Here is an 11,379-nt window from a genome sequence, read left to right as displayed (position 1 = left end):
GAGGGTCTTAAAAGATGACAGCATTTGCAGCGTGGGCGGTTGCACGGTGCGGATAGGGGCGGGGGAGAGACGGGGGTGCTTGAAGTTGGATTTGTGGACTTAAAGATGTCTCGCAGGTTCGACGGGCGTTTAAATGAAACAGAGGGACAATGTGGGAATAAAAGTGATGTGGACTGAGTGTTATTGATAATTGGGAAGAGGTCACGGATTAGATGTTTAATTTTGTGTGTTCCGGGGAAGAAAGTGGTGATAAGATTAGGGCATTTTGGGCGGTTTGGTTTGGGGAGGGGAGTGTATTGTGTTGACGGTTTGAGGATTTTACTGTTTAGCAGTTTTTCAGGGTACCCACATTTTCTAAGGGATTCATGCAGCTGGTCCAAGTATTTCTGTTGGGAGGGGGTGTTGTTGCAGAGACGGAAGCCACGGATAGAGAGTGAGAATGGGATGGAGCGCTTTGTGTGAGGAGGATGGCAGCTGTCGAAATGAAGATATTGTTGCTTATTGGTTGGTTTAATGTGGACTGAAGTGTGAAACGTATTGTTTTGGAGGTGAATATCGATATCTAGGAAGGTAATATTCGAGTCGGATATAGAAGAAGTGAATGATACTGAGGAGGAGGAGTTGAGAGAGGAAATGAAAGAGGATAAAGTTTCGCGTCCGTGGGACCAAAGGAGGAAAATATCATCGATATAGCGGGCCCAGAAAAGTGGTTTTAGGGTTTGTTGTTGCAGAAAGTCGTGTTCTAGTTTACCCATAAAAAGATTGGCGTATGCAGGAGCCATACGCGTGCCCATTGCAGTGCCTTTTATTTATAAATATATTTTGTCATTGAATTGAAAAGCATTTTTGGTAAGAACGATTTGGCTTAATTCGAGGAGGAAATCTGTGGATGGGGTGTGTGGTGTGGATCGTAGGGAGAGGTAATGTTTCAGGGCTTCTAAGCCTTCTTTGTGGGGAATGGAGGTGTACAGAGATGTGACGTCTATCGTGGCCATGAGAATGGTTGTGTTGTGCGGAATTGGGATTGAGTGTAGACGTTCCAGAAAGTGGTGCGAGTCTTTAATGTAAGAAGGGAGTGAAGTGGCTATCGGTTGAAGGTGGTGGTCTATTAATGCGGAGATTCTTTCTGTGGGTGAGTTGATGCTGGAGACAATAGGGCGTCCGGGGTTATTGGTTTTGTGTATTTTGGGTAGCAAATAGAAATGGGGAGTCTTAGGATTAGGTGGTGAAAGAATGGATATGTCTGTGGGGGAGAGACCTTCTTGGGACCGAAATTGGAAAGAAAAGAGAGAATATCCTTTTGATAAGAAGGGTTTGGGTCTTGGGGCAGGGGGGCATAGCAGGAAATGTCATTTAATTGGCGCAATGCCTCGGCGTTATAGTCTACTTTGTTTAGCACGACAACGGATGACCCTTTGTCCGCCGTCGTGATTATAATATCTTTATTTGACGTTAAACGTCTGAGAGCTTGTCTCTCAGAGGGGGAAAGGTTGTCTGGTGGCTTAAGGGAATCTATGAATTTTTTGTCGGAAATCTTTGTCAGAAGGAGATTGATAAAGATTTCAATTGGGTGGTTTGATGGGAGTGGTTTGGGTTCGTTTTCTGAGGCTGGACGGAATCGGGTAAGTGCTGGGTTAATGGTGGGGGAGTTCGAAGGGAAAGGCTGGGATTTCCAATGAGCATGCCACCGTAAATTTCGGTAGAAATTTAATGTGTCGGTGATGATGTTAACGTGGTTGGTTCTCGGGGTGGGGGAGAAGGAGAGGCCTTTACTTAGTAGCGAAAGCTCGCTATTGTCGAGGGTCACTGACGAAAGGTTCACTACTTTGTTTCCGTTTTCGGGTGTCGGGTGCTGGGTCGGGGACTCTTTCGGTTGACGCCTGGGGAAAACGGGTGCTTTGCACGGAGGATACGGCAGGTTGTAAAGGGTTGCTAGATCCGGCTTTGAAAGAAAAAGGGGTGGAGGTGCGGGTGGGGGCGGCGATTGTTTAAGCGGCAGGGAAAGTCCCACGCGGAAGAAAGACTGGGTGAGGGTAGAGAGCTTTTTCAGGAGGCCCTCACGTCTTCGAGTGATATTTCGAAGTGCCGAGGAAAGTATATGATTAAGTGATGGAATTAAATGAGGGGCTGAATTGGATATAATTTTGGCTAGAGACAGAAGGTTGGACCGATGTTTACTGAAAAGAGAGAGGTAGTGCGATAGAACATCACGCGTGAGATCACGTGATAGTTGAAATATGACGGTGTGTAAGTGTGGGTGAAGGCTAGGTGGGATACCAGAAAGAGGTATTTTCATGACGAGACCATTGGGTATGATGCCTAGGGATAAACATGAGGTGAGGAACTCGGAATGGCTAGCATATTGAAAGTGGTTAGGGTAATTCATTGGGAAGGCAGGAAATGACAAGGAGTTAAGAAAAAAGGAAGGAAACAGTGGTGAAGGAAAGAGAACAGAACACTCACGGCGACGATGCGACGGCAGACGAACAGGAACAGACGACACGGTGAAGGCGAACAAAAAGTTGATCGGCTATATCAGCCAAATATAAAATATCTTCGAAATGGAACGCTCATCGGCGACACACAAAGATATAAAAACACAGATGTAGATTTTTAGAATATAGAGACACAAAGAAAGGACACTCACAATTTGTTATTTTACGTTTCGACAGCACGGCTGTCGTCTTCAGAATGGCGTTCTCGGGGAAGAGCGGAGAGGATGTGCGGGGGAGTGGTGGGGGAAGGAGAGGTAAAGGGACCAATAGGAAATGAACAAGGGGGTGGGGGGATATGTAGGCAGCCAATTGATGCATTCAGTGGGCTTGGTTCAGCCCGGGCGGTTTGAATGATTGGGCCACCCAGATATGCCCCATCTCGCGGGTTCTCACCTCTATTATACTCGCAGATTTGGGAAGTAAAATATAGCGAAGATCATACGATTAGAGAACCTCTTTGTACTGTACGTACATCTGGCAGAAGGAAAAAGGCATTTTACTTATGATTAAAGTAAAACTGCCATTATTTTGATAACTGTAAGCCCCTGAGGTGAGGTCTGAGGTTTAAAGAAGATGGTGTACACAACGCAAATAATTTGAGGTGATCGGTATTATCTTCATTAAAATCAGAACAAAGTTTTGAAGTAAGAAGAGAATGAACGTGAAAACTGCATTAAATAATTTATTCACAACTGGAGGAGTTCTTTTTCCAGAAATGATAAAAGAGAGTTTTTTGAGGATGACTCGTTAACGATTCGTTTGTGAAAGTTGTTTTCAGTTCCAAATGTCTAACGTCGATTAATTGCGAAAATACGTTACCTACACGAGTTGAGCAGTAGGGGAAAATGCACGCTTTGAACACATTTCAAAAATACAATAACTCGCTGAAGGCAAAGGAAATACAAAATAGATGAATTGAATTGCGCAAAAAAGAGTAAAATACGCAGACGATGGTTTGTTTAATGAATTATGGAAAAAAGTAAATAAAATAACAGTTGAAAACTGCAAAAATAATATTTAAATCCAATATTTTAGTGTTTATGCTTAGCTATTTAACTTACATGCAAGTAACCATAAGGGTATGTGGCAAGGGGTGAATAAAAACAGATTAATTTTGACCCGAATATTTTTACTCCTATCGCTGTCAGACAATGTTATTATGGTCCCTAATTCTTTGTGGAAAAAATAATAACTAAAATCTAACCATTCTACACTTGATCTCTCCAATTTTATTGACGTGATATTTCCTACCATAGCACGAACTTTGTACAAGGAATATACTTAAAATTAAAATTAAATAAAAATAGTGATTACTATGTAAATAGATTTTTTGGATCTCTATCGTTATTTCCACATCCTGTACATAATACACCGCAAGCCACCGGCAAGGTGTGTGGCAGGAAGTACATTCATATTAGACATGCGCAGAACATGAACAAAGTTATGCACCATGCAAGACACTCCACTACAGAAAAAACCGATATACGAATAAACGTGCAATCACTTTTTCGGACTCGTGAGGAATGCATACGGTACCTCACCATTTCTAGCAAAATCATGCAGCAAGATTGATATGCTTGTTATTAAATATAGAACCAACTACTTTGAATATTTTTTTTAAGGTAATCTACCGGTTAAGGTAAGTTTTTGGATGGACACAACTACCAAACAAATATTTTATTACTATCCTACTCTATATCAGGTCCCTCTTCATCTCCGCGTACTTTCTTCCTCCCTTCATCCCGTCCAAGATCCCTATCCAGTTCCTTCCCTTTCCTCTTTTGCCCAACATTCTACCCTCTATCACAGTCTTCAACATCCCACTGCCGGTCAACACCCCCTTCATCCACTTTTCCTGCCTCCATAGGATTGCTCCAAAAAAAACCTCTCTTCGCCCACCATACCAAGTACTTCCTCATTTGTTTTCTTCTCTGTCCATTTCACCTTCTCCATTCTCCACACCCACATTTAAAAAGCCTCCAATCTACGTCTATCCTCCTGCTTCAATGACCACGTTTCCGCACCATACATAACTACGCTCCATATCAAAGTGTTTACGAGTATATATAATAAATAATATATTAATATCCTTACTCAACGCCCCTGTCATCAACTCCCTCCTCCTTGTGAAAGCCTCTTTGCCTAGCGCAATTCTTCTCCTTACGTCCTTACTACTTTGACCGTGTTGGTCCAAAACACTACCGAGATACGTAAACTGTTCTACCTGCTCTAGTTTTTGCCCTCCTATTTTAATGTTAAGCTTGGCCTTTTTCTTTCTAGAAAATCGCATTACTTTTGTTTTATTAATATTGATTCTCATCCCATACCTGTCGCACTGAATTTCCAATTCATTCAGCAATGTTTGCAGTCCCTTGGCTGACTGACAAAATAAAGCTTGGTCATCAGCAAACCTAACAGATTTTACGGATTCCCCGCCCACTTTCATTCCTACCTCGAGTTCTTCCCATGCCTCTTTGATCATTTCCTCTACATACAGGTTGAACAGCAACGGTGATAATGGGCAACCCTGCCTTACACCCCTTCCTAACACTGCCCATCCTGTCTCCCCGTTTCCCACCCGAACCTGAGCAGTCTGAGACATGTACAGATTGCGGATTAGCCTTGTTTTCCTCCAATCTATTCCTATTTTCTGCAATATACTCATTAGTTTTTCCCAATTTACTCTATCAGACGCTTTTATCGAAATCTACGAAATAGGCAAATACTTCTTGGTTGTGTTCTCTATTCCTCTCGATTAAAAATCTCATTACTGCAATGGCATCACGCGTACCTCTCCCCTTCCATAAACCCAAACTTATCATCCCCTAAGTAATCATTTGCCCTACTCTCTAACCTTTTGTTTATGATCCTGAGAACAACTTTAGCTGCGTGAGATATCAAACTAATTTTCCTATAGTCCTCACATGACGTGGCCTTTAGCCTTTTCTAAATAGGAACTAAAACTGATCTCACAAAGTCTTCCGGCCAGATTCACCTCCTGATAAATACTACTGATCAGCCCATAGAGCCTCTTCCTCCCACTTTTCTCCTAAGCATTTTAAAAGTTCCACGGGAATGTTATCCACCCTCACGGCCTTATTTAGTTTCATCTCCCTTAATGCCCTTTCTATCTCATTGTCTTATGCCTGGACCTAAGCTCTCTTACTGTACGTCATTTTCTTTTTCAATGTCTAACTTTGTTGGTCTGAGTTCTTTACTAAACAGTTCTTCTATATACTCCTTCCATCTCTCTTTGATCTTTCCTGCGTCAACTTTACCTTACCCGCCTTATCTCTAACTGTTAGCATAGCTCTTCCTTTCTTACTTCGCGATAACAATTTAACTTTGCTATACAGCGCACCGATTTTAACCTTCCTGTGCAGACTTTCCATATCCTCGCACTCTTCCACCACGCGTCTTCCACCATGCTTCTTTTGCTTTATTTGTTGCCCGCCTAAGTTTATTGTTCAATTCTTTGTACTTCATTTTGCCTAATTCTGTATTTATTTTCTTCCATTTTCGCCGCTCATCCATCTTTGTAATCATCTCATCAGTGATCCCTGGTTTCCTAGACCTTATAGCGTTAACGGTTCCAATAGTGTCTTTTGCGGCTTTAGACAACCCTTTCTTGATCTTTTCCCATTTTTCTTCGAAAGTACTAATCCCTTTACCATCCTCCATGATTTTCTCTACCGTCTGCTTGTATTCCTTCCTTTTCAACCCAATTAACGCATCTACATTCCATTTTCTAACTCGGTGCCCCTGCCTTATTTTTTTGAAACGTTCGCTACATTTCATAACAACTAAATTGTGGTCTAAGTCTGCATCCGCTCCCGGAAAGCTGTGGGAATTTATCACACTATTCCTAAACCTGTGTCTCACCAGGATATAATCCAGCTGATATCTTCCTGAGTCACCTGGCATTTTCCATGCATACCTGCGTCTTTTGTGGTGTCTAAACCAGGTGTTGGTGATGACTAACCCCTGTCTCCTGCAGAACTCAACTGCTTTCTCCCCGCGGTCATTCCTCATGCCTAAACCGTAGTTCCCCACCTCATCACCAGCTCTTCCTTCACCTACCGTCGCATTCCAATCCCCCATCACTATCAAATGTTTCCCTGCAGGAACACACGCGATCATGTCCTCTAACTGATCGTATATCCTATCGACCTCTTCTTCCTTATGGTTGCTCGGTGGCATGTATACCTGAATAATAACTAACTTCGTCGGTTCTGCTTTTATCTCCACTAGTAGTACTCTGTCCGTTACCTGCTCTATGTTGACTACGCTTCTTCCTACCTCTTCATTTAATACTATGGCAACCCCTCGTTGGCTATCGTCCCTGCTGAAAGCTGTATATTATTCTATACTTATCACTCCAGTAATCCCCGCTTTCTTTCCATCTCACCTCGCATAGACCTAAAATATCTATATTTCCCCTTTCAGTCTCTCGCTTAACATTATCCAATTTCCCTGTCCTCATAATTGCCCTAATATTCCACGTTCCAATTCTAACTAATTTGGTCTTCTTCTCCTGCGTATTCAATCCTACTGCTGCCGGTTTTACCTTGCAAGGGTTTCGTGGGATGACGACCGCGGAAGCCTTGCCTCCCCCGCTGCCGGGCACGAAACACGGCCTATTGGGCTGAGCCCCGTAGTTGCCAGGACTCAAAATCTCTGTATAGTCCATCATATTTTTCTTGGGAATGATAATTGAGGTGATTTCCCGTCGCCTTCCTCAATAGTGTTTTTAACGTGACACAATCACCCACTGGCCGCCCCACTGGGGTCAGACGCCATTGCAGCCGCCTCACTGAGGAACACACGCTGCGTGGACTACCTATCGTCTTGCTCCTAACCTTCGACCTATCTGGCATGGGTGACCCTACCAGGAGCAATTTTTATTACTCCCGCCAGCACAGCTCTAGGGGTCATCGGAACGCACAACCCCTTCCACCACGTCAAGGTTGTAGTCCGGGGAGATATATATATATATATATATATATATATATATATATATATATATATATATATATATATATATAAACAGAGGCACAACGTGGGAATAGTAGTGATGTGGACTGAGTGTTATCAATAGTTAGGAAAAGGATACGTATTAAATGTTTATTTTTGTGTTTTCCGGAGAAGAAAGTGATGATAAGATTAGGGCACATCACTTTTATTCCCTCCCACATTGTCCCTCCGTTTCGTTTAAAGGCCCGTCAACCTTGCGAGACATCTTCAAGTCAATATAAACAACGTCGAGCACCGCCCTCTCGCCCCGCCTCTATCCGTACCATGCAACCACCCACGCTGCAAATGTTACCATCTTCTAAGACCTTCACCCTCACTTAGTGCCAACTCCTAACCGGTCGCCACCTGCACCAGCAAAAAACATTAAACATCTCCTCTCCTGCAACTTCTGCCCTGCCCTCTATGTGGGCGATTTCACGATCACACTTTCCCTCCGCATGAATAACCACCGATATTCCACCAAATCTCCCACCTTCCTTAATTATCCAATCCCTACTCACACTGCTTCCCACAACCAATATTTTGATGACTGCTTCTCCGTTTCGGTGATTTTGACCCTTCCAAAATCTGAAAGTAAATAGAGGTGAGAACCCGCGAGATGGCGCATATCTGGGTGACCCAGTCATTTAAACCGCACGGGCTGAACCAAGCCCACTGAATGCATCATATGGCTGCCTACATATCCCCTCCCTCTCCCTTGTTCATTTCCTATTGGTCCCTTACATCTCCTCCCCACACCTCTCCCACACGCATGTCCTCTCCGCTCTTCCCCGTGAACTCCCTGCTCTCGAATTACCCTGCTCCAAACATATATTCATCCCCCCTCGAACCCCTTTACCTTCTACATTTTCCCCACCCTTCTAACGCTGCCCCTCCAAAACCCGTCCCTTCCGAAATCTCTCCCCACCTTTCACTTCCATCCATCGCTCCAGCCCTCGTATTCCCTTCAGTTCTGTCCCTCTCTTCCTTGATAAAGGCGGCCATGACCACCGAATATTCGAAAAATAGTGAGTCTCTTTTTTGTAAGTTTCTGTGTTTTTGTCTGTGTCCACTAATGCTAAGTGTTATAAATTGTTATTCATGTTCGTGAGACTTTCAAAAAGTGCTATATATATATATTTATTTATTTATTTATATATTTATTTATTTTATATTTTATATATATATATATTTTTTTTATTTATATATAAAATTTTATAATATTATTTATAATATTATTTTTATTTATATTTTATATATATATATATAATTTTTTTAAGGTAATCTACCGGTTAAGGTAGGTTTTTGGATGGACACAACTAACTACCAAAAGGATATTTTATTACTCCCACCAAAACACAAAATCCATCATCTTACTCTATATCAGGTCCCTCTTCATCTCTGAGTACTTTCTTCCTTCTACAGGGGATCGTTCTTCCGTTTATCTTTACTCCATTTGGTCTCTCCTTGATCGTCTCCATAGACTCATCAATATATAAGTTAAATAGGTAAAGTGAAAGTGGACTTCCTTTATTCTGGCTCGCTTCGAAAGCAATGATATCCGATAATTCAATCCTTAACCTGAAGCACTTTTTCCGTCTACTGACACTAAACATTGATGTATCTGAAATTTCCATTGCGCTCATTCTTCTCCTTCTATTCAATCTTATTTCAATATTTTCTACACTCCAAACCGAACTTCCGTTTGATGTCAGAAGGTTCTTGATTTAAGTTGTGAAGATAAAGGCCCTTAATGCTACATCGTACCTCTTTAGGAAACTCCACAATTACGCGCTATTTGATGTATCTAATAATCATTTTTGCATTCATCTCTCTTCAAATTCTAACCAAACGATATTCTTTTGAAAACCAGGCCCACTCGTTTTGCAATGCTATGTGTTTGGTCTAAGAACAGCCTGAAAAGCTCAAAATATATTTGACCGGAAAATATAATTGAAATTATATTACGTGTTTTGAAATTGTAAGCATGTACATTCTTGGTAATGCCACAATTACTTCATAGTACACATGATATAATAAATATTAGATATTCAAGTTTAAAATATTTTCAGTGTACGCATTAAATTAATAAGTTGAGTTCTTGGCCTCAAAATGGCCAAAAAAGAGAAACGATTGCCCAAAATCGGATACATGAATGGCAATGACAACAAACTAGATGCGGGATGTAAACTGGAAAGAGGGTAATAATACAAGTAGATATATTAATATATCAACACCATGTTTCTATGAGAACTATTCACGAGCGATAACTCAAATACATTCCACGGTGGAAAGAAAACGTTGGACAACCTCATATTTTTTCGGCCATCGTTGATTGCAAGTTCTTCGCTCCACAAAATACCATTTTAACGGTAAATACGAGAACTATTTCACAACAAGTGGGACTTCCGAAGAGGAGAATGGACGGGAAATATGTGCAAATCAGGCTGATTACGAATGCAGAGTGAGTGGTTCGGGGCGGGAGGAAACTGCATTTGGTTTCGCATGTGCCCGAAACAAGGAAAAATTAGAGTGCGGGGAGGGGGAGAGAGGGATTGGGAAAAGGGACAGAGACCAAAATAATGATAGGTAAAGGGGACAAACAAATGCATTTTCGTCACTCCTGCGAAGTAGCGCCCTACCGTGTTCCCGAAGTGGGCATATCCCCAACTAAAAACTCCGTTAATAATTTAAAGTGCTTTTAGTGAGGAGCACTTGCACACGGAAGCTGCATTGTTTTTTCTAGTTTTTTTCGGAATTAGAAAATAAAAAAGATAAAATATGATAAAACGGGCGCCGCAGAGAGCACTCGTGAAACGGGGGAGGGGTACCGTGGCGCGGTTCCGACCCCAACGCGCCCCCGCCGGCTTGTCTCCGCACTAGTGCCGCGTCCACTCCTCCTCGCCATCGAGCGGCGCGCTTCCGTTTTGCCTCTCGCCCCCACCCTTCCACCCCCGTGCAAGAAAGTGAAGGGAAAAGAAGCGAGACCCATCTATTGTTAATGGAGTGCCACGAGTGATGAATGGAAAATGAGGGAACATTCATTCGAAAAGTCGACCTCTTGGCGCGTGCCTTCAGGGCGGCCGAACTCTAGGAGTCGCCGAGATTGGCGGGGGGGGGGGGGGGGGGGGGTTATTGAAATTCGGAGGAGGATTGATGGAGAAATGCGACCGCTTTAGCGAACTAATTAGACTCCCATGGGCAGAGAGAGGTACTGTGGCGATCCGCCTAAAGTAACATTACCATTTCTAAAAGGAATCAGTAAAACTGTTAAACCTGGATTTAAATCACTATATGCCACTGTCATAATTAGAAGTGGGAACAGCGTGAATCACTTATAAATGACATATGTTACCGATGTTACCGATTGGTTGACGACGGCAAATTTGACAGCGCTTCGAGTGAAAGAAAAATACTAGGCATTCCTCAGAGAAGCTTTTTTAATTCGTACAAATAGTTTGAACGCTCAGGCGTCATCCCAAGGTGCGTCCTGTCCGTGCTTTTAGTTCCGTACCTGAGAAGATGACGCCTATTCTAGTCCAAATAAAAACCAGATAAAAAAAGTTTCTTTGTAAAACATTCAGTATTCTTCTTTCATCCTCATCGTCATTTCAAAAGGAGAGTCCCAAGGTCGAAGCCGGAACATGAATCACCAAATAAATGCACCCCTATCCCCCTCTTCACGTTGTACCACATGCACATTCAATAGATATCTGCTGATGAGGAAACAATCAAAGGGAAGTATTCCACTGAATTATCCATGATTCTGGCAAAAATGATTAGAATGAGACGGATACAAAGTGATAAAAAAGATTCCAAATGAAGAGCAAGGGAGCAGTCGATGGGAGGAGATGTGGGTAATAATGGAGTT

General features: G+C 42.4%; 1 protein-coding gene across 1 annotated transcript in view; it reads right to left on the bottom strand.

Annotated features, from left to right (window-relative positions):
• The window catches only part of LOC139698622 (nephrin-like), a 556,765-nt gene that overhangs the window by 83,639 nt on the left and 461,747 nt on the right, over window positions 1-11,379 (bottom strand). The window lies entirely within an intron of this gene.

The sequence above is a fragment of the Hetaerina americana genome, unplaced genomic scaffold (genome assembly GCF_022747635.1).
Source record: "Hetaerina americana unplaced genomic scaffold, ioHetAmer1.1.p SCAF_9, whole genome shotgun sequence".
NCBI classification, from domain to species: Eukaryota; Metazoa; Arthropoda; class Insecta; order Odonata; family Calopterygidae; genus Hetaerina; species Hetaerina americana.
Note: the sequence above shows the minus strand (reverse complement) of the source record. Positions and strands in the feature narration are given on the sequence as shown.